Genomic DNA, 20,826 nt, shown 5'->3' on the forward strand with positions numbered 1-20,826 from the left:
CTCCAGATGTGCATCGGAATCAACAACTGGTCTTCCAGGGAACGATCAAAGCGTAGACTGTTTGAGACATTACTCCCATGGAGGAAAGTGCTCATGGTGTCTGTTGTATTCAATCCCGATGCAATTAAAGTGTTTCAACGACACTCTGATAGTCCACAGATTACAGAATGTCTCCAGATGTGCTTCGGAAACTACTACTGGTCTTCCAGGGAACGATCAAAGCGTAGACTGTTTGAGACAGTACTCCCATGGAGGAAAGTGCTCATGGTGACTGTTGTATTTAATCACGGAGCAATTTCTGAGTTCATCAACACTCTGATAGTCCACAGATTACTGAATGCAACCAGATGTGCATCGGATTCTACTACTGGTCTTCCAGGGATAGATCAAAGCGTAAACTGTTTCAGACATTACTCCCATGGAGGAACGTGCGCATGGTGACTGTTGTATTCAATCCCGATGCAATTTCTGTGTTTCATCAACACTTTGAAGGTCCACAGATTACAGAATGCCTCCATATGTGAATCGAAAGTACTACTGGTCTTCCAGGGAACGATCAAAGCGTAGACTGTTTAAGACATTACTCCCATGGAGTAAAGTGCGGATGGTGACTGTTGCATTCAATCCCGATGCAATTTCTGTGTTTCAACATCACTCTGATAGTCCACAGTTTACAGAATGCCTCCAGATGTGCATCGGAATCTACTACTGGCCTTCCAGCGAACGATCAAAGTGTAGACTGTTTGAGACGTTACTCCCATGGAGGAAAGACCGCATGATGACTGTTGTATTCAATCCCGATGCAATTTCTGTGTTTCAACAACACTCTGATAGTGAACAGATTACAGAATGCCTCCAGATGTGCATCGGAAACTACTACTGGGCTTCCAAGGGACGATCAAAGCTTAGACTGTTTGAGACATTACTCCCATGGAGGAAAGTGGTCATGGTGATGTTGTATTCAATCCCGATTCAATTTCTGCGTTTCATCAATACTTTGAAGGTTCACAGATTACAGAAGGCCTCCAGATGTACATCGGAATCTACAACTGGTCTTCCAGGGAACGATCAAAGCGTAGACTGTTTGAGACATTACTCCCATGGAGGAAAGTGCGCATGGTGTCTGTTGTATTCAATCCCGATGCAATTAAAGTGTTTCAACGACACTCTGATTGTCCACAGATTACAGAATGCAGAATGGCTCCAGATGTGCATCGGAGACTACTACTGGTCTTCCAGGGAACGATCAAAGCGTAGACTGTTTGAGACGTTACTCCCATGGAGGAAAGTCCGCATGATGACTGTTGTATTCAATCCCGATGCAATTTCTGTGTTTCAACAACACTCTGATAGTGAACAGATTACAGAATGCCTCCAGATGTGCATCGGAAACTACTACTGGTCTTCCAAGGGACGATCAAAGCTTAGACTGTTTGAGACATTACTCCCATGGAGGAAAGTGGTCATGGTGATGTTGTATTCAATCCCGATGCAATTTCTGCGTTTCATCAATACTTTGAAGGTCCTCAGATTACAGAATGCCTCCAGATGTGCATCGGAAACTACTACTGGTCTTCCAGGGAGCGATCAAAGCGTAGACTGTTTGAGGCATTACTCCCATTGGGGAAAGAGCGCATGGTAACTGTTGTATTCAATCCCAATGCAACTTCTGTGTTCATCAACACTCTCATAGTCCACAGTTTACAGAATGCCTCCTGATGTGCATCGGAAACTACTACTGGTATTCCAGGGAACGATCAAAGCGTAAACTGTTTGAGACATTACTCCCATGGAGGAATGTCCGCATGATATCTGTTGTATTCAATCCCGATGCAATTTCTGTGTTTCAACAACACTCTGATAGTGAACAGATTACAGAATGCCTCCAGATGTGCATCGAAAACTACTACTGGTCTTCCAAGGAACGATCAAAGCTTAGACTGTTTGAGACATTACTCCCATTTAGGAAAGTGGTCATGGTGATGTTGTATTCAATCCCGATGCAATTTCTGTGTTTCATTAGCACTCGGATAGTCCACAGATTACAGAATGCCTCCAGATGTGCATCGGAAACCACTACAGGTCTTGAGGGAGCGATCAATGCAATGACAGTTTGAGACATTACTCCAATGTAGAAATGTACGCATGGTGCCTGTTGTATTGAATCCCGATGCAATTTCTGCGTTTCATCAATACTTTGAAGGTCCACAGATCACAGAATGCCTCCAGATGTGCATCGGAAACTACTACTGGTCTTCCAGGGAACGATCAAAGCGTAAACTGTTTGAGACATTACTCCCATGGAAGAAAGTGCACATGGTGACTGTTGTATTCAATCCCGATGCAATTAAAGTGTTTCAACAACACTCTGATATTCCACAGATTACAGAATGCCTCCAGATGTGCATCGGAATCTACTACTGGCCTTCCAGCGAACGATCAAAGCGTAGACTCTTCGAGACATTACTCACAAGGAGGAAAGTGCGCATGGTGACTGTTGTATTCAATCCCGATGCAATTTCTGTGTTTCATCAACACTTTGAATGTCCACAGATTACAGAATGCCCCCATATGTGAATCGAAACTACTACAGGTCTTCCAGCGAACGATCAAAACGTAGACGGTTTGAGACATTACTCCCATGGAGGAAAGTGCGGATGGTGACTGTTATATTCAATTCCGATGCAATTTCTGTGTTTCAACAACACTCTGATAGTCCACAGATTACAGAATGCCACCAGATGTGCATCGGAAACTACTACTGGTCTTCCAGGCAACGATCAAAGCGTAGACTGTTTGAGACGTTACTCCCATGGAGGAAAGTCCGCATGATGACTGTTGTATTCAATCCCGATGCAATTTCTGTGTTTCATCAACACTCTGATAGTCCACAGATTACAGAATGCCTCCAGACGTGCATCGGAAACTTCTACTGGTCTTCCAGGGAACGATCAAAGCGTAGGATGTTTGAGACATAACTCCCATGGAGGAAAGTGGTCATGGTGACTGTTGTATTCAATCCCGATGCAATTTCTGTGTTTCATTAGCACTCGGATAGTCCACAGATTACAGAATGCCTCCAGATGTGCATCGGAAACTACTACTGGTCTTGAGGGAACGATCAATGCGATGACACTTTGAGACATTATTCAAATGGAGAAATGTACGCATTGTGCCTGTTGTATTTAATCCCGATGCAATTTCTGTGTTTCATCAACACTTTGAAGGTTCAAAGATTACAGAATGCCTTCAGATGTGCATCGGAAACTACTACTGGTCTTCCAGGGAACGATCAAAGCGTAGACTGTTTGAGACATTACTCCCATGGCGAAAAGTGCGGATGGTGACTGTTGTATTCAATCCCGATGCAATTTCCGTGTTTCATCAACACTCTGATAGTCCACAGATTACAGAATTCCTCCACATGTCGCATCGGAATCTACTACTTGCCTTCCAGGGAACGATAAAGGAGTAGACTGTTTGAGACATTACTCCCAAGGAGGAAAGTGCGCATGGTGACTGTTGTATTCAATCCCGATGCAATTTCTGTGTTTCATCAACACTTTGAATGTCCACAGATTACAGAATGCCTCCATATGTGAATCGAAACTACTACAGGTCTTCCAGCGAACGATCAAAGCGTAGACGGTTTGAGACATTACTCCCATGGTTTAAAGTGCGGATGGTGACTGTTATATTCAATTCCGATGCAATTTCTGTGTTTCAACAACACTCTGATAGTCCACAGATTACAGAATGCTACCAGATGTGCATCGGAAACTACTACTGGTCTTCCAGGCAACGATCAAAGCGTAGACTGTTTGAGACGTTACTCCCATGGAGGAAAGTCCGCATGATGACTGTTGTATCCAATCCCGATGCAATTTCTGTGTTTCATCAACACTCTGATAGTCCACAGATTACAGAATGCCTCCAGACGTGCATCGGAAACTACTACTGGTCTTCCAGGGAACGATCAAAGCGTAGGATGTTTGAGACATAACTCCCATGGAGGAAAGTGGTCATGGTGACTGTTGTATTCAATCCCGATGCAATTTCTGTGTTTCATTAGCACTGGGATAGTCCACAGATTACAGAATGCCTCCAGATGTGCATCGGAAACTACTACTGGTCTTAAGGGAACGATCAATGCGATGACACTTTGAGACATTACCCAAATGGAGAAATGTACGCATAGTGCCTGTTGTAATTAATCCCGATGCAATTTCTGTGTTTCATCAACACTTTGAAGGTTCAAAGATTACAGAATGCCTTCAGATGTGCATCGGAAACTACTACTGGTCTTCCAGGGAACGATCAAAGCGTAGACTGTTTGAGACATTACTCCCATGGAGGAAAGTGCGCATGGTGACTGTTGTAATCAATCCTGATACAAGTTCTGTGTTTCAAAAACACTCTGATAGTAAACAGATTACAGAATGCCTCCAGATGTGCATCGGAAACTACTACTGGTCTTCCAGGGAACGATCAAAGCGTAGACGGTTTGAGACATTACTCCCATGGCGGAAAGTGGTCATGGTGACTGTTGTATTCAATTACGCTGCAATTTCTTTGTTTCATTGGCACTCGGATAGTCCACAGATTAAAGAATGCCTCCATATGTGCATCGGAATCTACTACTGGTCTTAAAGGGAACGATCAAAGCGATGACAGTTTGAGACATTACTCCAATGGAGAAATGTACGCATGGTGCCTGTTGTATTCAATCCCGATGCAATTTCTGTGTTTCATCAACACTCTGATAGTCCACAGATTACAGAATGCCTCCAGATGTGCATCGGAAACTACTACTGGTCTTCCAGGGAACGATCAAAGCGTGGGCTGTTTCAGACATTACTCCCATGGAAGAAAGTGCGGATGGTGACTGTTATATTCAATCACGATGCAATATCTGTGTTTCATCAACACTCTGATAGTCCACAGATTACAGAATGCCACCAGATGTGCATCCAAAACTACTACTGGTCTTCCAGAGAACGATCAAAGCGTAGTCTGTTTGAGACATTACTCCCAAGGAGGAAAGTGCTCATGTTGACTGTTGTATTCAATCCCGATGCTACTTCTGTGTTTCATCAACACTCTGATAGTCCACAGATTACAGAATGCCACTAGATGTGCATCGGAAACTACTACTTTTCCTCCAGGGAACGATCAAGGCGTAGACTGTTTGAGACATTACTCCCATGGAGGAAAGTTCGCATGGTGACTGTTGTATTCAATGCCGATGCAATTTCTGTGTTTCATCAACACCCGGATGGACCAGAAATTACAGAATGCCTCCAGATGTGCATTGGAAACTACTATAGGTCTTCAGGGAACGATCAAATCGATGACAGTTTGAGACGTAACTCCCATGGAGGAAAGTGCGCATGGTGACTGTTGTATTCAATCCCGATGCAATTTCTGTGTTTCATCAACACTTTGAAGGTCCACAGATTACAGAATGTCCCGCGATGTGCATCGGAAACTACTACTGGTTTTCCAGGGAACGATAAAAGCGTAGACTGTTTGAGATATTACTCCCATGTAGGAAAGTGCGCATGGTAACTGTTGTATTCAATCCCTATGCAATTTCTGTGTTTCAACACTACTCTGATAGTCCACAGCTTACAGAATGCCTCCGGATGTGAATCGAAACTACTACTGGTCTTCCAAGGAACGATCAAAGCGTAGACTGTTTGAGACATTACTCCTGTGGCTGAAGGTGGTCTTGGTGACTGTTGTATTCAATCCCGCTGCAATTTCTGTGTTTCATTAGAACTCCGATAGTCCACAGATTAAAGAATGCCTCCAGATGTGCATCGAAAACTACTACTGGTCTTGAGGGCACGATCAAAGCGATGACAGTTTGAGACATTACTCCCATGGAGGAAAGTCCGCATGGTGACTTTTGTATTCAATCCCGAAGCAATTTTTGTGTTTCAACAACACTCTGATAGTAAACACATTACAGAATGCCTCCAGATGTGCATTGGAAGCTACTACTGGTATTCCAGGGAACGATCAAACCGTAGACTGTTTGAGACATTACTCCCATGGAGGAAAGTGGTCATGGTGACTGTTGTATTCAATCCCGCTGCAATTTCTGTGTTTCATTAGCACTCGGATAGTCCATAGATTAAAGAATGCCTCCAGATGTGCATCGGACACTACTACTGGTCTTGAGGGAACGATCAAAGCGATGACAGTTTGAGAGATTAATCCAATGCAGAAATGTACGCATGGTGCCTGTTGTATTCAATCCCGATGAAACTTCAGTGTTTCAAAAACACTCTGATAGTCCACAGATTACAGAATGCTTCCAGATGTGCATCGGAAACTACTACTGGTCTTCGAGGAAACGATCAAAGCATAGACTGTTTGAGACATTACTCCCGTGGAAGAAAGTGCGCATGGTGACTGTTGTATTCAATCCCGATGCAATTGCTGTGTTCCTTTAACACTCAGTTAGTCCACAGATTACAGAATGCCTCCAGATGTGCATCGGAATCTACTACTGGCCTTCCAGCGAACGATCAAAGCGTAGACTCTTTGAGACATTACTCCCAAAGAGGAAAGTGCGCATGGTGACTGTTGTATTCAATCCCGATGCAATTTCTGTGTTTCATCAACACTTTGAAGGTCCACAGATTACAGAATGCCTCCATATGTGAATCGAAACTACTAATGGTCTTCCAGGGAACGATCAAAGCGTAGACTGTTTAAGACATTACTCCCATGGAGTAAAGTGCGGATAGTGACTGTTATATTCAATCCCAATGCAATTTCTGTGTTTCAACAACACTCTGATAGTCCACAGAATACAGAATGCCACCAGATGTGCATCGGAAACTACTACTGGTCTTCCAGGGAACGATCAAAGCGTAGACTGTTTGAGACGTTACTCCCATGGAGGAAAGTCCGCATGATGACTGTTGTATTCAATCCCGATGCAATTTCTGTGTTCCAACAACACTCTGATAGTGAACAGATTACAGAATGCCTCCAGATGTGCATATGAAACTACTACTGGTCTTCCAAGGAACGATCAAAGCTTAGACCGTTTCAGACATTACTCCCATGGAGGAAAGTGCTCATGGTGATGTTGTATTCAATCCCGATGCAATTTCTGTCTTTCATTAGCACTCGGATAGTCCACAGATTACAGAATGCCTCCAGATGTGCATCGGAAACTACTACTGGTCTTCGAGGAAACGATCAAAGCATAGACAGTTTGAGACATTACTCCCGTGGAAGAAAGTGCGCATGGTGACTGTTGTATTCAATCCCGATGCAATTGCTGTGTTCCTTTAACACTCAGTTAGTCCACAGATTACAGAATGCCTCCAGATGTGCATTGGAAACTACTACTGGTATTCCAGGGAACGATCAAACCGTAGACTGTTTGAGACATTACTCCCATGGAGGAAAGTGGTCATGGTGACTGTTGTATTCAATCCCGCTGCAATTTCTGTGTTTCATTAGCACTCGGATAGTCCACAGATTAAAGAATGCCTCCAGATGTGCATCGGAAACTACTACTGGTCTTGAGGGAACGATCAAAGCGATGACAGTTTGAGAGATTAATCCAATGCAGAAATGTACGCATGGTGCCTGTTGTATTCAATCCCGATGAAATTTCAGTGTTTCAAAAACACTCTGATAGTCCACAGATTACAGAATGCTTCCAGATGTGCATCGGAAACTACTACTGGTCTTCGAGGAAACGATCAAAGCATAGACTGTTTGAGACATTACTCCCGTGGAAGAAAGTGCGCATGGTGACTGTTGTATTCAATGCCGATGCAATTGCTGTGTTCCTTTAACACTCAGTTAGTCCACAGATTACAGAATGCCTCCAGATGTGCATCGGAATCTACTACTGGCCTTCCAGCGAACGATCAAAGCGTAGACTCTTTGAGACATTACTCCCAAAGAGGATAGTGGGCATGGTGACTGTTGTATTCAATCCCGATGCAATTTCTGTGTTTCATCAACACTTTGAAGGTCCACAGATTACAGAATGCCTCCATATGTGAATCGAAACTACTAATGGTTTACAGGGAACGATCAAAGCGTAGACTGTTTAAGACATTACTCCCATGGAGTAAAGTGCGGATAGTGACTGTTATATTCAATCCCAATGCAATTTCTGTGTTTCAACAACACTCTGATAGTCCACAGAATACAGAATGCCACCAGATGTGCATCGGAAACTACTACTGGTCTTCCAGGGAACGATCAAAGCGTAGACTGTTTGAGACGTTACTCCCATGGAGGAAAGTCCGCATGATGACTGTTGTATTCAATCCCGATGCAATTTCTTTGTTCCAACAACACTCTGATAGTGAACAGATTACAGAATGCCTCCAGATGTGCATCGGAAACTACTACTGGTCTTCCAAGGAACGATCAAAGCTTTGACCGTTTGAGACATTACTCCCATGGAGGAAAGTGCTCATGGTGATGTTGTATTCAATCCCGATGCAATTTCTGTGTTTCATTAGCACTCGGATAGTCCACAGATTACAGAATGCCTCCAGATGTGCATCGGAATCCACTACTGGTCTTGAGGGAGTGATCAATGCGATGACAGTTTGAGACATTACTCCAATTTAGAAATGTACGCATGGTGCCTGTTGTATTCAATCCAGATGCAATTTCTGCGTTTCATCAATACTTTGAAGATCCACAGATTACAGAATGCCTCCAGATGTGCATCGGAATCTACAACTGGTCTTCCAGGGAACGATCAAAGCGTAGACTGTTTGAGACATTACTCCCATCGAGGAAAGTGCTCATGGTGTCTGTTGTATTCAATCCCGATGCAATTAAAGTGTTTCAACGACACTCTGATAGTCCACAGATTACAGAATGTCTCCAGATGTGCATCGGAAACTACTACTGGTCTTCCAGGGAACGATCAAAGCGTAGACTGTTTGAGACATTACTCCCATGGAGGAAAGTGCTCATGGTGACTGTTGTATTCAATCCCGGAGCAATTTCTGAGTTCATCAACACTCTGATAGTCCACAGATTACAGAATGCAACCAGATGTGCATCGGATTCTACTACTGGTCTTCCAGGGAGAGATCAAAGCGTAAACTGTTTCAGACATTACTCCCATGGAGGAAAGTGCGCATTATGACTGTTGAATTCAATTCCGATGCAATTTCGGTTTTTCATCAATACTCTGATAGTCCACACATTACAGAATGCTTCCAGTTGTGCATATGAAACTGCTACTGGTCTTCCAGGGAGCGATCAAAGCGTAGACTGTTTGAGACATTACTCCTACGTAGGAAAGTGCAGTGGTGACTGTTGTATTCAATCCCGATGCAATTTCTGTGTTTCATCAACACTCTGATAGTCCACAAATTACAGAATGCCTCCAGACGTGCATCGGAAACTACTACTGGTCTTCCAGGGAACGATCAAAGCGTAGACTTTTTGAGACATTACTCCCATGGATGAAAGTGATCATGGTGACTGTTGTATTCAATCCCGATGCAATTTCAGTGTTTCAACAACACTCTGATAGTCTACAGATTACATAATGCCTCCAGATATGGATCGGAAACTACTACTGGTCTTCCAGGGAACGATCAAAGCGTAGACTGTTTGAAACTTTACTCCCATGGAGAAAAGTACGAATGGTGACTGTTGTATTCAATCCCGAGTCAATTTCTGTGTTTCAACAACACTCTGATAGTAAACAGATAACAGAATGCCTCCAGATGTGCATCGGAAACTACTACTGGTCTTCCAGGGAACGATCAAAGCGTAGACTTTTGAGACATTACTCCCACGGAGGAAAGTGCGCATGGTGACTGTTGTATTTAATCCCGATGCAATTTCTGTGTTTCATGAACACTCTGAAGGTCCAGAGATTACAGTCTGCCTCCAGATGTGCATCGGAATCATCTACTGGTCTTCCAGTGAAAGATCAAAGCGTAGACTCTTTCAGACATTACTCCCATGGAGGAAAGTGCGCATGGTGACTGTTGTATTCAATCCCGATGCAATTTCTGTGTTTCAACAACACTCTGATAGTGAACAGATTACAGAATGCCTCCAGATGTGCATCGGAATCTACTACTGGCCTTCCAGCGAACGATCAAAGCGTAGACTCTTTGAGACATTACTCCCAAGGAGGAAAGTGCGCATGGTGACTGTTGTATTCAATCCCGATGCAATTTCTGTGTTTCATCAACACTTTGAAGGTCCACAGATTACAGAATGCCTCCATATGTGAATCGAAACTACTACTGGTCCTCCAGGGAACGATCAAAGCGTAGACTGTTTAAGACATTACTCCCATGGAGTAAAGTGCGGATGGTGACTGTTGTATACAATCCCGATGCAATTTCTGTGTTTCAACACTGCTCTGAAAGTCCACAGCTTACAGAATGCCACCAGATGTGCATCGGAAACAACTACTGGTCTTCCTGGGAACGATCAAAGCGTAGACTGTTTGAGACATTACTCCTACGTAGGAAAGTGCGGTGGTGACTGTTGTATTCAATCCCGATGCTATTTCTGTGTTTCATCAACACTCTGATAGTCCACAGATTACAGAATGCCACCAGATGTGCATCCAAAACTACTACTGGTCTTCCAGAGAACGATCAAAGCGTAGTCTGTTTGAGACATTACTCCCAAGGAGGAAAGTGCTCATGTTGACTGTTGTACACAATACCGATGCAATTTCTGTGTTTCATCAACACTCTGATAGTCCACAGATTACAGAATGCCACCAGATGTGCATCGGAAACTACTACTTTTCTTCCAGGGAACGATCAAGACGAAGACTGTTTGAGACATTACTCCCATGGAGGAAAGTTCGCATGGTGACTGTTGTATTCAATCCCGATGCAATATCTGTGTTTCATCAACACTCTGATAGTCCACAGATTACAGAATGCCTCCAGATGTGCATCGGAAACTACTACTGGTCTCCCACGGAACGATCAAAGCGTAGACTGTTTGAGACGTTACTCCCATGGAGGAAAGTCCGCATGATGACTGTTGTATTCAATCCCGATGCAATTTCAGTGTTTCAACAACCCTCTGATAGTGAACAGATTACAGAATGCCTCCAGATGTGCATCGGAAACTACTACTGGTCTTCCAAGGAACGATCAAAGCTTAGACTGTTTGAGACATTACTCCCATGGAGGAAAGTGGTCATGGTGATGTTGTATTCAATCCCGATCCAATTTCTGTGTTTCATTAGCACTCGGATAGTCCACAGATTACAGAATGCCTCCAGATGTGCATCGGAAACCACTACTGGTCTTGAGGGAGCGATCAATGCGATGACAGTTTGAGACATTACTCCAATTTAGAAATGTACGCATGGTGCCTGTTGTATTCAATCCCGATGCAATTTCTGCGTTTCATCAATACTTTGAAGGTCCACAGATTACAGAATGCCTCCTGATGTGCATCGGAATCTACTACTGGCCTTCCAGCGAACGATCAAAGCGTAGACTCTTCGAGACATTACTCCCAATGAGGAAAGTGCCCATGGTGACTGTTGTATTCAATTACGACGTAATTTCTGTGTGTCATCAACAATTTGAAGAACCACAGTTTACCGAATGCCTCCAGATGTGAATCGAAACTACTACTGGTCTTCCAGGCAACGATCAAAGCGTAGACTGTTTGAAACATTACTCCCATGGAGGAAAGTGCGCATGGTGACTGTTGTATTCAATCCCGATACAATTTCTGTGTTTCAAAAACACTCTGATAGTAAACAGATTACAGAATGCCTCCAGATGTGCATCGGAAACTACTACTGGTCTTCCAGGGAACGATCAAAGCGTAGACTGTTTGAGACATTACTCCCATGGCGAAAAGTGCGGATGGTGACTGTTGTATTCAATCCCGATGCAATTTCCGTGTTTCATCAACACTCTGATAGTCCACAGATTACAGAATTCCTCCACATGTCGCATCGGAAACTACTACTGGTCTTCCAGGGAACGATCAAAGCGTAGACTGTTGAGACATTACTCCCATGGAGGAAAGTGCGCATGGTGACTGTTGTACTCAATCCCGATGCAATTTCTGTGTTTCATCAACACTCTGATAGTCCACAGATTACAGAATGCCTCCAGATGTGCATCGGAAACTACTACTGGTCTTCCAGGGAGCGATCAAAGCGTAGACTGTTTAAGGCATTACTCCCATTGGGGAAAGTGCGCATGGTAACTGTCGTATTCAATCCCGATGCAACTTCTGTGTTCATCAACACTCTCATAGTATACAGATTACAGAATGCCTCAAGATGTACATCGGAAACTACTACTGGTCTTCCAGTGAACGATCAAAGCGTAAACTGTTTGAGACATTACTCCCATGGAGGAAAGTGCGCATGGTGACTGTTGTATTCAATCACGATGCAATTTTTGTGTTTCATCAACACTCTGATAGTCCACACATTACAGAATGCTTCCAGATGAGCATCGGAAACTACTACTGGTCTTCCAGGGAACGATCAAAGCGTGAACTGTTTGAGACATTACGCCCATTGAGGAAAGTGCGCATGGTGACTGTTGTATTCCATCCCGATGCAATTTCAGTGTTTCAAAAACACTCTGATAGTCCACAGATTACAGAATGCCTCCAGATGTGCATCGGAAACTGCTACTGGTCTTCCAGGGAACGATCAAAGCGTAGACTGTTTGAGAAATTACTCCCATGGAGGAAAGTGCGCATGGTGACTCTTGTATTCAATCCCGATGCAATTTCTGTGTTTCAACAACACTCTGATAGTAAACAGATTACAGAATGCCTCCAGATGTCCATCGGAAACTACTATTGGCATTCCAGGAAACGATCAAAGCGTAGACTGTTTGAGACATTACTCCCATGGAGGAAAGTGCGCATGGTGACTGTTGTATTCAATCCCGATGAGATTTCTGTGTTTCATTAATACTCTGATACTCCACAGATTACAGAATGCCTCCAGACGTGCATCGGAAACCACTAGCGGTCTTCCAGGGAACGATCAAAGGGTAGACTGTTTAAGACATTTCTCCAATGGAGGAAAGTGCGCAAGGTGACCGTTGTATTCAATCCCGAAGCAATTTCTGTGTTTCATCAACATTCTGATAGTCCACAGATTACAGAATGCCTCCAGATGTGCATCAGAACTACTACTGGTCTAACAGGGAATGATCGAAGCGTGGAATGTTTGAGACATTACTCCCATGGGGGAAAGTGCGCATGGTGACTGTTGTATTCAATCCCGATGCAATTTCTGTGTTTCATCAACACTCCGATAGTCCACAGATTACAGATTGCCTCCAGATGTGCATCGGAAACTACTACTGGTCTTCGAGGAAACGATCAAAGCATAGACTGTTTAGACATTACTCCCGTGGATAAAGTGCGCATGGTGACTGTTGTATTCAATCCCGATGCAATTTCTGTGTTTCATCAACACTCAGCTAGTCCACAGATTACACAATGCCTCCAGATGTGCATCGGAAACTATTACTGGTCTTCCAGGGAACGATCAAACCGTAGACTGTTTGAGACATTACTCCCATGGAGGAAAATGCGAATGATGACTGTTGTATTCAATCCCGATGCAATTTCTGTGTTTCATCAACACTCTGATAGTCCACAAATTGCAGAATGCCACCAGATGTGCATCGGAAACTACTACTGGTCTTCCAGGGAACGATCAAAGCGTGGAATGTTTCAGACATTACTCCCATGGAGGAAAGTGCACATGGTGACTGTCGTATTAAATCCCGATGCAATTTCTGTGTTTCATCAACACTTTGAAGGTCCACAGATTAGAGAATGCCTCCAGATGTGCATCGGAATCTTCTACTGGTCTTCCAGGGAAATATGAAAGCGTTGATTGTTTGAGACATTACTCCCATTCAGGAAAGTGCGCATGGTGACTGTTGTATTCAATCCCGATGCAATTTCTGTGTTTCAACAACACTCTGATAGTCCACAGATTACAGAATGCCCCCAGATGTGCATCGGAAACTACTACTGGTCTTCGAGGAAACGATCAAATCATAGACTGTTTGAGACATTACTCCCGTGGGGGAAAATGCGAATGGTGACTGTTGTATTAAATCCCGATGCAATTTCTGTGTTTCATCAACACTCTGATAGTCCACAGATTACAGATTGCCTCCAGATGTGCATCCGAAACTACTACTGGTCTTCCAGGGAACGATCAAAGCAGAGACTGTTTGAGGCATTACTCCCATGGAGGAAAATGCGCATGGTTACTGTTGTATTCAATCACGATGCAATTTCTGTGTTTCATCAACAATTTGAAGTTCCACAGATTACAGAATGCCTCCAGATGTGCGTCGGAAACTACTACTGGTCTTCGAGGAAACGATCAAAGCATTGACTGTTTGAGACATTACTCCCGTGGAAGAAAGTGCGCATGGTGAATGTTGTATTCAATCCCGATGCAATATCTGTGTGTCATCAACACTCTGATAGTCCACAGATTACATAATGCCTCCAGATGTGCATCGGAAACTACTACTGGTCTTCCAGGGAACGATCAAAGCGTAGACTGTTTGAAACTTTACACCCATGGAGAAAAGTACGAATGGTGACTGTTGTATTCAATCCCGAGGCAATTTCTGTGTTTCAACAACACTCTGATAGTAAACAGATAACAGAATGCCTCCAGATGTGCATCGGAAACTACTACTGGTCTTCCAGGGAACGATCAAAGCGTAGACTTTTGAGACATTACTCCCACGGAGGAAAGTGCGCATGGTGACTGTTGTATTTAATCCCGATGCAATTTCTGTGTTTCATGAACACTCTGAAGGTCCACAGATTACAGTCTGCCTCCAGATGTGCATCGGAATCAACTACTGGTCTTCCAGGGAAAGATCAAAGCGTAGACTCTTTCAGACATTACTCCCATGGAGGAAAGTGCGCATGGTGACTGTTGTATTCAATCCCGATGCAATTTCTGTGTTTCAACAACACTCTGATAGTGAACAGATTACAGAATGCCTCCAGATGTGCATCGGAATCTACTACTGGCCTTTCAGCGAACGATTAAAGCGTAGACTCTTTGAGACATTACTCCCAAGGAGGAAAGTGCGCATGGTGACTGTTGTATTCAATCCCGATGCAATTTCTGTGTTTCATCAACACTTTGAAGGTCCACAGATTACAGAATGCCTCCATATGTGAATCGAAACTACTACTGGTCCTCCAGGGAACGATCAAAGCGTAGACTGTTTAAGACATTACTCCCATGGAGTAAAGTGCGGATGGTGACTGTTGTATTCAATCCCGATGCAATTTCTGTGTTTCAACACTACTCTGAAAGTCCACAGCGTACAGAATGCCACCAGATGTGCATCGGAAACAACTACTGGTCTTCCTGGGAACGATCAAAGCGTAGACTGTTTGAGACATTACTCCTACGTAGGAAAGTGCGGTGGTGACTGTTGTATTCAATCCCGATGCTATTTCTGTGTTTCATCAACACTCTGATAGTCCACAGATTACAGAATGCCCCCAGATGTGCATCGGAAACTACTACTGGTCTTCGAGGAAACGATCAAATCATAGACTGTTTGAGACATTACTCCCGTGGGGGAAAATGCGAATGGTGACTGTTGTATTAAATCCCGATGCAATTTCTGTGTTTCATCAACACTCTGATAGTCCACAGATTACAGATTGCCTCCAGATGTGCATCCGAAACTACTACTGGTCTTCCAGGGAACGATCAAAGCAGAGACTGTTTGAGGCATTACTCCCATGGAGGAAAATGCGCATGGTTACTGTTGTATTCAATCACGATGCAATTTCTGTGTTTCATCAACAATTTGAAGTTCCACAGATTACAGAATGCCTCCAGATGTGCATCGGAAACTACTACTGGTCTTCGAGGAAACGATCAAAGCATTGACTGTTTGAGACATTACTCCCGTGGAAGAAAGTGCGCATGGTGAATGTTCTATTCAATCCCGATGCAATATCTGTGTGTCATCAACACTCTGATAGTCCACAGATTACATAATGCCTCCAGATGTGCATCGGAAACTACTACTGGTCTTCCAGGGAACGATCAAAGCGTAGACTGTTTGAAACTTTACACCCATGGAGAAAAAGTACGAATGGTGACTGTTGTATTCAATCCCGAGGCAATTTCTGTGTTTCAACAACACTCTGATAGTAAACAGATAACAGAATGCCTCCAGATGTGCATCGGAAACTACTACTGGTCTTCCAGGGAACGATCAAAGCGTAGACTTTTGAGACATTACTCCCACGGAGGAAAGTGCGCATGGTGACTGTTGTATTTAATCCCGATGCAATTTCTGTGTTTCATGAACACTCTGAAGGTCCACAGATTACAGTCTGCCTCCAGATGTGCATCGGAATCATCTACTGGTCTTCCAGGGAAAGATCAAAGCGTAGACTCTTTCAGACATTACTCCCATGGAGGAAAGTGCGCATGGTGACTGTTGTATTCAATCCCGATGCAATTTCTGTGTTTCAACAACACTCTGATAGTGAACAGGTTACAGAATGCCTCCAGATGTGCATCGGAATCTACTACTGGCCTTCCAGCGAACGATCAAAGCGTAGACTCTTTGAGACATTACTCCCAAGGAGGAAAGTGCGCATGGTGACTGTTGTATTCAATCCCGATGCAATTTCTGTGTTTCATCAACACTTTGAAGGTCCACAGATTACAGAATGCCTCCATATGTAAATCGAAACTACTACTGGTCCTCCAGGGAACGATCAAAGCGTAGACTGTTTAAGACATTACTCCCATGGAGTAAAGTGCGGATGGTGACTGTTGTATTCAATCCCGATGCAATTTCTGTGTTTCAACACTACTCTGAAAGTCCACAGCTTACAGAATGCCACCAGATGTGCATCGGAAACAACTACTGGTCTTCCTGGGAACGATCAAAGCGTAGACTGTTTGAGACATTACTCCTACGTAGGAAAGTGCGGTGGTGACTGTTGTATTCAATCCCGATGCTATTTCTGTGTTTCATCAACACTCTGATAGTCCACAGATTACAGAATGCCACCAGATGTGCATCCAAAACTACTACTGGCCTTCCAGAGAACGATCAAAGCGTAGTCTGTTTCAGACATTACTCCCAAGGAGGAAAGTGCTCATGTTGACTGTTGTATTCAATCCGGATGCTACTTCTGTGTTTCATCAACGCTCTGATAGTCCACAGATTACAGAATGCCACCAGATGTGCATCGGAAACTACTACTTTTCTTCCAGGGAACGATCAAGACGAAGACTGTTTGAGACATTACTCCCATGGAGGAAAGTTCGCATGGTGACTGTTGTATTCAATGCCGATGCAATTTCTGTGTTTCATCAACACCCGGATGGACCAGAAATTACAGAATGCCTCCAGATGTGCATTGGAAACTACTATTGGTCTTCAGGGAACGATCAAATCGATGACAGTTTGAGACGTAACTCCCATGGAGGAAAGTGCGCATGGTCACTGTTGTATTCAATCCCGATGCAATTTCTGTGTTTCATCAACACTTTGAAGGTCCACAGATTACAGAATGTCTCGCGATGTGCATCGGAAACTACTACTGGTTTTCCAGGGAACGATAAAAGCGTAGACTGTTTGAGATATTACTCCCATGTAGGAAAGTGCGCATGGTAACTGTTGTATTCAATCCCGATGCAATTTCTGTGTTTCAACACTACTCTGATAGTCCACAGCTTACAGAGTGCCTCCGGATGTGAATCGAAACTACTACTGGTCTTCGAGGAAACGATCAAAGCATAGACTGTTTGAGACATTACTCCCGTGGATAAAGTGCGCATGGTGACTGTTGTATTCAATCCCGATGCAATTTCTGTGTTTCATCAACACTCAGCTAGTCCACAGATTACAGAATGCCTCCAGATGTGCATCGGAAACTATTACTGGTCTTCCAGGGAACGATCAAACCGTAGACTGTTTGGGACATTACTCCCATGGAGGAAAATGCGAATGATGACTGTTGTATTCAATCCCGATGCAATTTCTGTGTTTCATCAACACTCTGATAGTCCACAAATTGCAGAATGCCACCAGATGTGCATCGGAAACTACTACTGGTCTTACAGGGAACGATCAAAGCATAGAGTGTTTGAGACATTACTCCAGTGGAGGAAAGTGCGCATGGTGACTGTTGTATTCAATCCCGATGCAATTTCTGTGTTTCATCAACACTCTGATAGTGCACAGATAACAGAATGATACCAGATGTGCATCGGAAATAACTACTGTCTTCCAGGGAACGATCAAACACAGACTGTTTGAGACATTACTCCCTTGGAGGAAAGTCCGCATTGTGACTGTTGTATTCAATCCCGATACAATTTCTGTGTTCATCAACACTCTGATAGTCCACAGATTACAGAATGCCTCCAGATGTGCATCGGAAACTACTACTGGTCTTCCAGGGAACGATCAAAGCGTGGAATGTTACAGACATTACTCCCATGGAGGAAAGTGCACATGGTGACTGTCGTATTAAATCCCGATGCAATTTCTGTGTTTCATCAACACTTTGAAGGTCCACAGATTAGAGAATGCCTCCAGATGTGCATCGGAATCTTCTACTGGTCTTCCAGGGAAATATGAAAGCGTAGATTGTTTGAGACATTACTCCCATTCAGGAAAGTGCGCATGGTGACTGTTGTATTCAATCCCGATGCAATTTCTGTGTTTCAACAACACTCTGATAGTCCACAGATTACAGAATGCCCCCAGATGTGCATCGGAAACTACTACTGGTCTTCGAGGAAACGATCAAATCATAGACTGTTTGAGACATTACTCCCGTGGGGGAAAATGCGCATGGTGACTGTTGTATTAAATCCCGATGCAATTTCTGTGTTTCATCAACACTCTGATAGTCCACAGATTACAGATTGCCTCCAGATGTCCATCCGAAACTACTACTGGTCTTCCAGGGAACGATCAAAGCAGAGACTGTTTGAGGCATTACTCCCATGGAGGAAAATGCGCATGGTTACTGTTGTATTCAATCACGATGCAATTTCTGTGTTTCATCAACAATTTGAAGTTCCACAGATTACAGAATGCCTCCAGATGTGCATCGGAAACTACTACTGGTCTTCGAGGAAACGATCAAAGCATTGACTCTTTCAGACATTACTCCCATGGAGGAAAGTGCGCATGGTGACTGTTGTATTCAATCCCGATGCAATTTCTGTGTTTCAACAACACTCTGATAGTGAACAGATTACAGAATGCCTCCAGATGTGCATCGGAATCTACTACTGGCCTTCCAGCGAACGATCAAAGCGTAGACTCTTTGAGACATTACTCCCAAGGAGGAAAGTGCGCATGGTGACTGTTGTATTCAATACCGATGCAATTTCTGTGTTTCATCAACACTTTGAAGGTCCACAGATTACAGAATGCCTCCATATGTGAATCGAAACTACTACTGGTCCTCCAGGGAACGATCAAAGCGTAGACTGTTTAAGACATTACTCCCATGGAGTAAAGTGCGGATGGTGACTGTTGTATTCAATCCCGATGCAATTTCTGTGTTTCAACACTACTCTGAAAGTCCACAGCTTACAGAATGCCACCAGATGTGCATCGGAAACAACTACTGGTCTTCCTGGGAACGATCAAAGCGTAGACTGTTTGAGACATTACTCCTACGTAGGAAAGTGCGGTGGTGACTGTTGTATTCAATCCCGATGCTATTTCTGTGTTTCATCAACACTCTGATAGTCCACAGATTACAGAATGCCACCAGATGTGCATCCAAAACTACTACTGGTCTTCCAGAGAACGATCAAAGCGTAGTCTGTTTGAGACATTACTCCCAAGGAGGAAAGTGCTCATGTTGACTGTTGTATTCAATCCGGATGCTACTTCTGTGTTTCATCAACGCTCTGATAGTCCACAGATTACAGAATGCCACCAGATGTGCATCGGAAACTACTACTTTTCTTCCAGGGAACGATCAAGTCGAAGACTGTTTGAGACATTACTCCCATGGAGGAAAGTTCGCATGGTGACTGTTGTATTCAATGCCGATGCAATTTCTGTGTTTCATCAACACCCGGATGGACCAGAAATTACAGAATGCCTCCAGATGTGCATTGGAAACTACTATTGGTCTTCAGGGAACGATCAAATCGATGACAGTTTGAGACGTAACTCCCATGGAGGAAAGTGCGCATGGTCACTGTTGTATTCAATCCCGATGCAATTTCTGTGTTTCATCAACACTTTGAAGGTCCACAGATTACAGAATGCCTCCATATGTGAATCGAAACTACTACTGGTCTTCCAGGGAACGATCAAAGCGTAGACTGTTTAAGACATTACTCCCATGGAGTAAAGTGCGGATGGTGACTGTTGTATTCAATCCCGATGCAATTTCTGTGTTTCAACAACACTCTGATAGTCCACAGATTACAGAATGCCTCCAGATGTGCATCGGAATCTACCACTGGCCTTCCAGCGAACGATCAAAGCGTAGACTCTTTGAGACATTACTCCCAAGGAGGAAAGTGCGCATGGTGACTGTTGTATTCAATCCCGATGCAATATCTGTGTTTCATCAACACTCTGATAGTCCACAGATTACAGAATGCCTCCAGATGTGCATCGGAAACTACTACTGGTCTCCCACGGAACGATCAAAGCGTAGACTGTTTGAGACGTTACTCCCATGGAGGAAAGTCCGCATGATGACTGTTGTATTCAATCCCGATGCAATTTCAGTGTTTCAACAACCCTCTGATAGTGAACAGATTACAGAATGCCTCCA

Source organism: Schistocerca gregaria, unplaced genomic scaffold (assembly GCF_023897955.1).
Source record: "Schistocerca gregaria isolate iqSchGreg1 unplaced genomic scaffold, iqSchGreg1.2 ptg000178l, whole genome shotgun sequence".
NCBI lineage: Eukaryota > Metazoa > Arthropoda > Insecta > Orthoptera > Acrididae > Schistocerca > Schistocerca gregaria.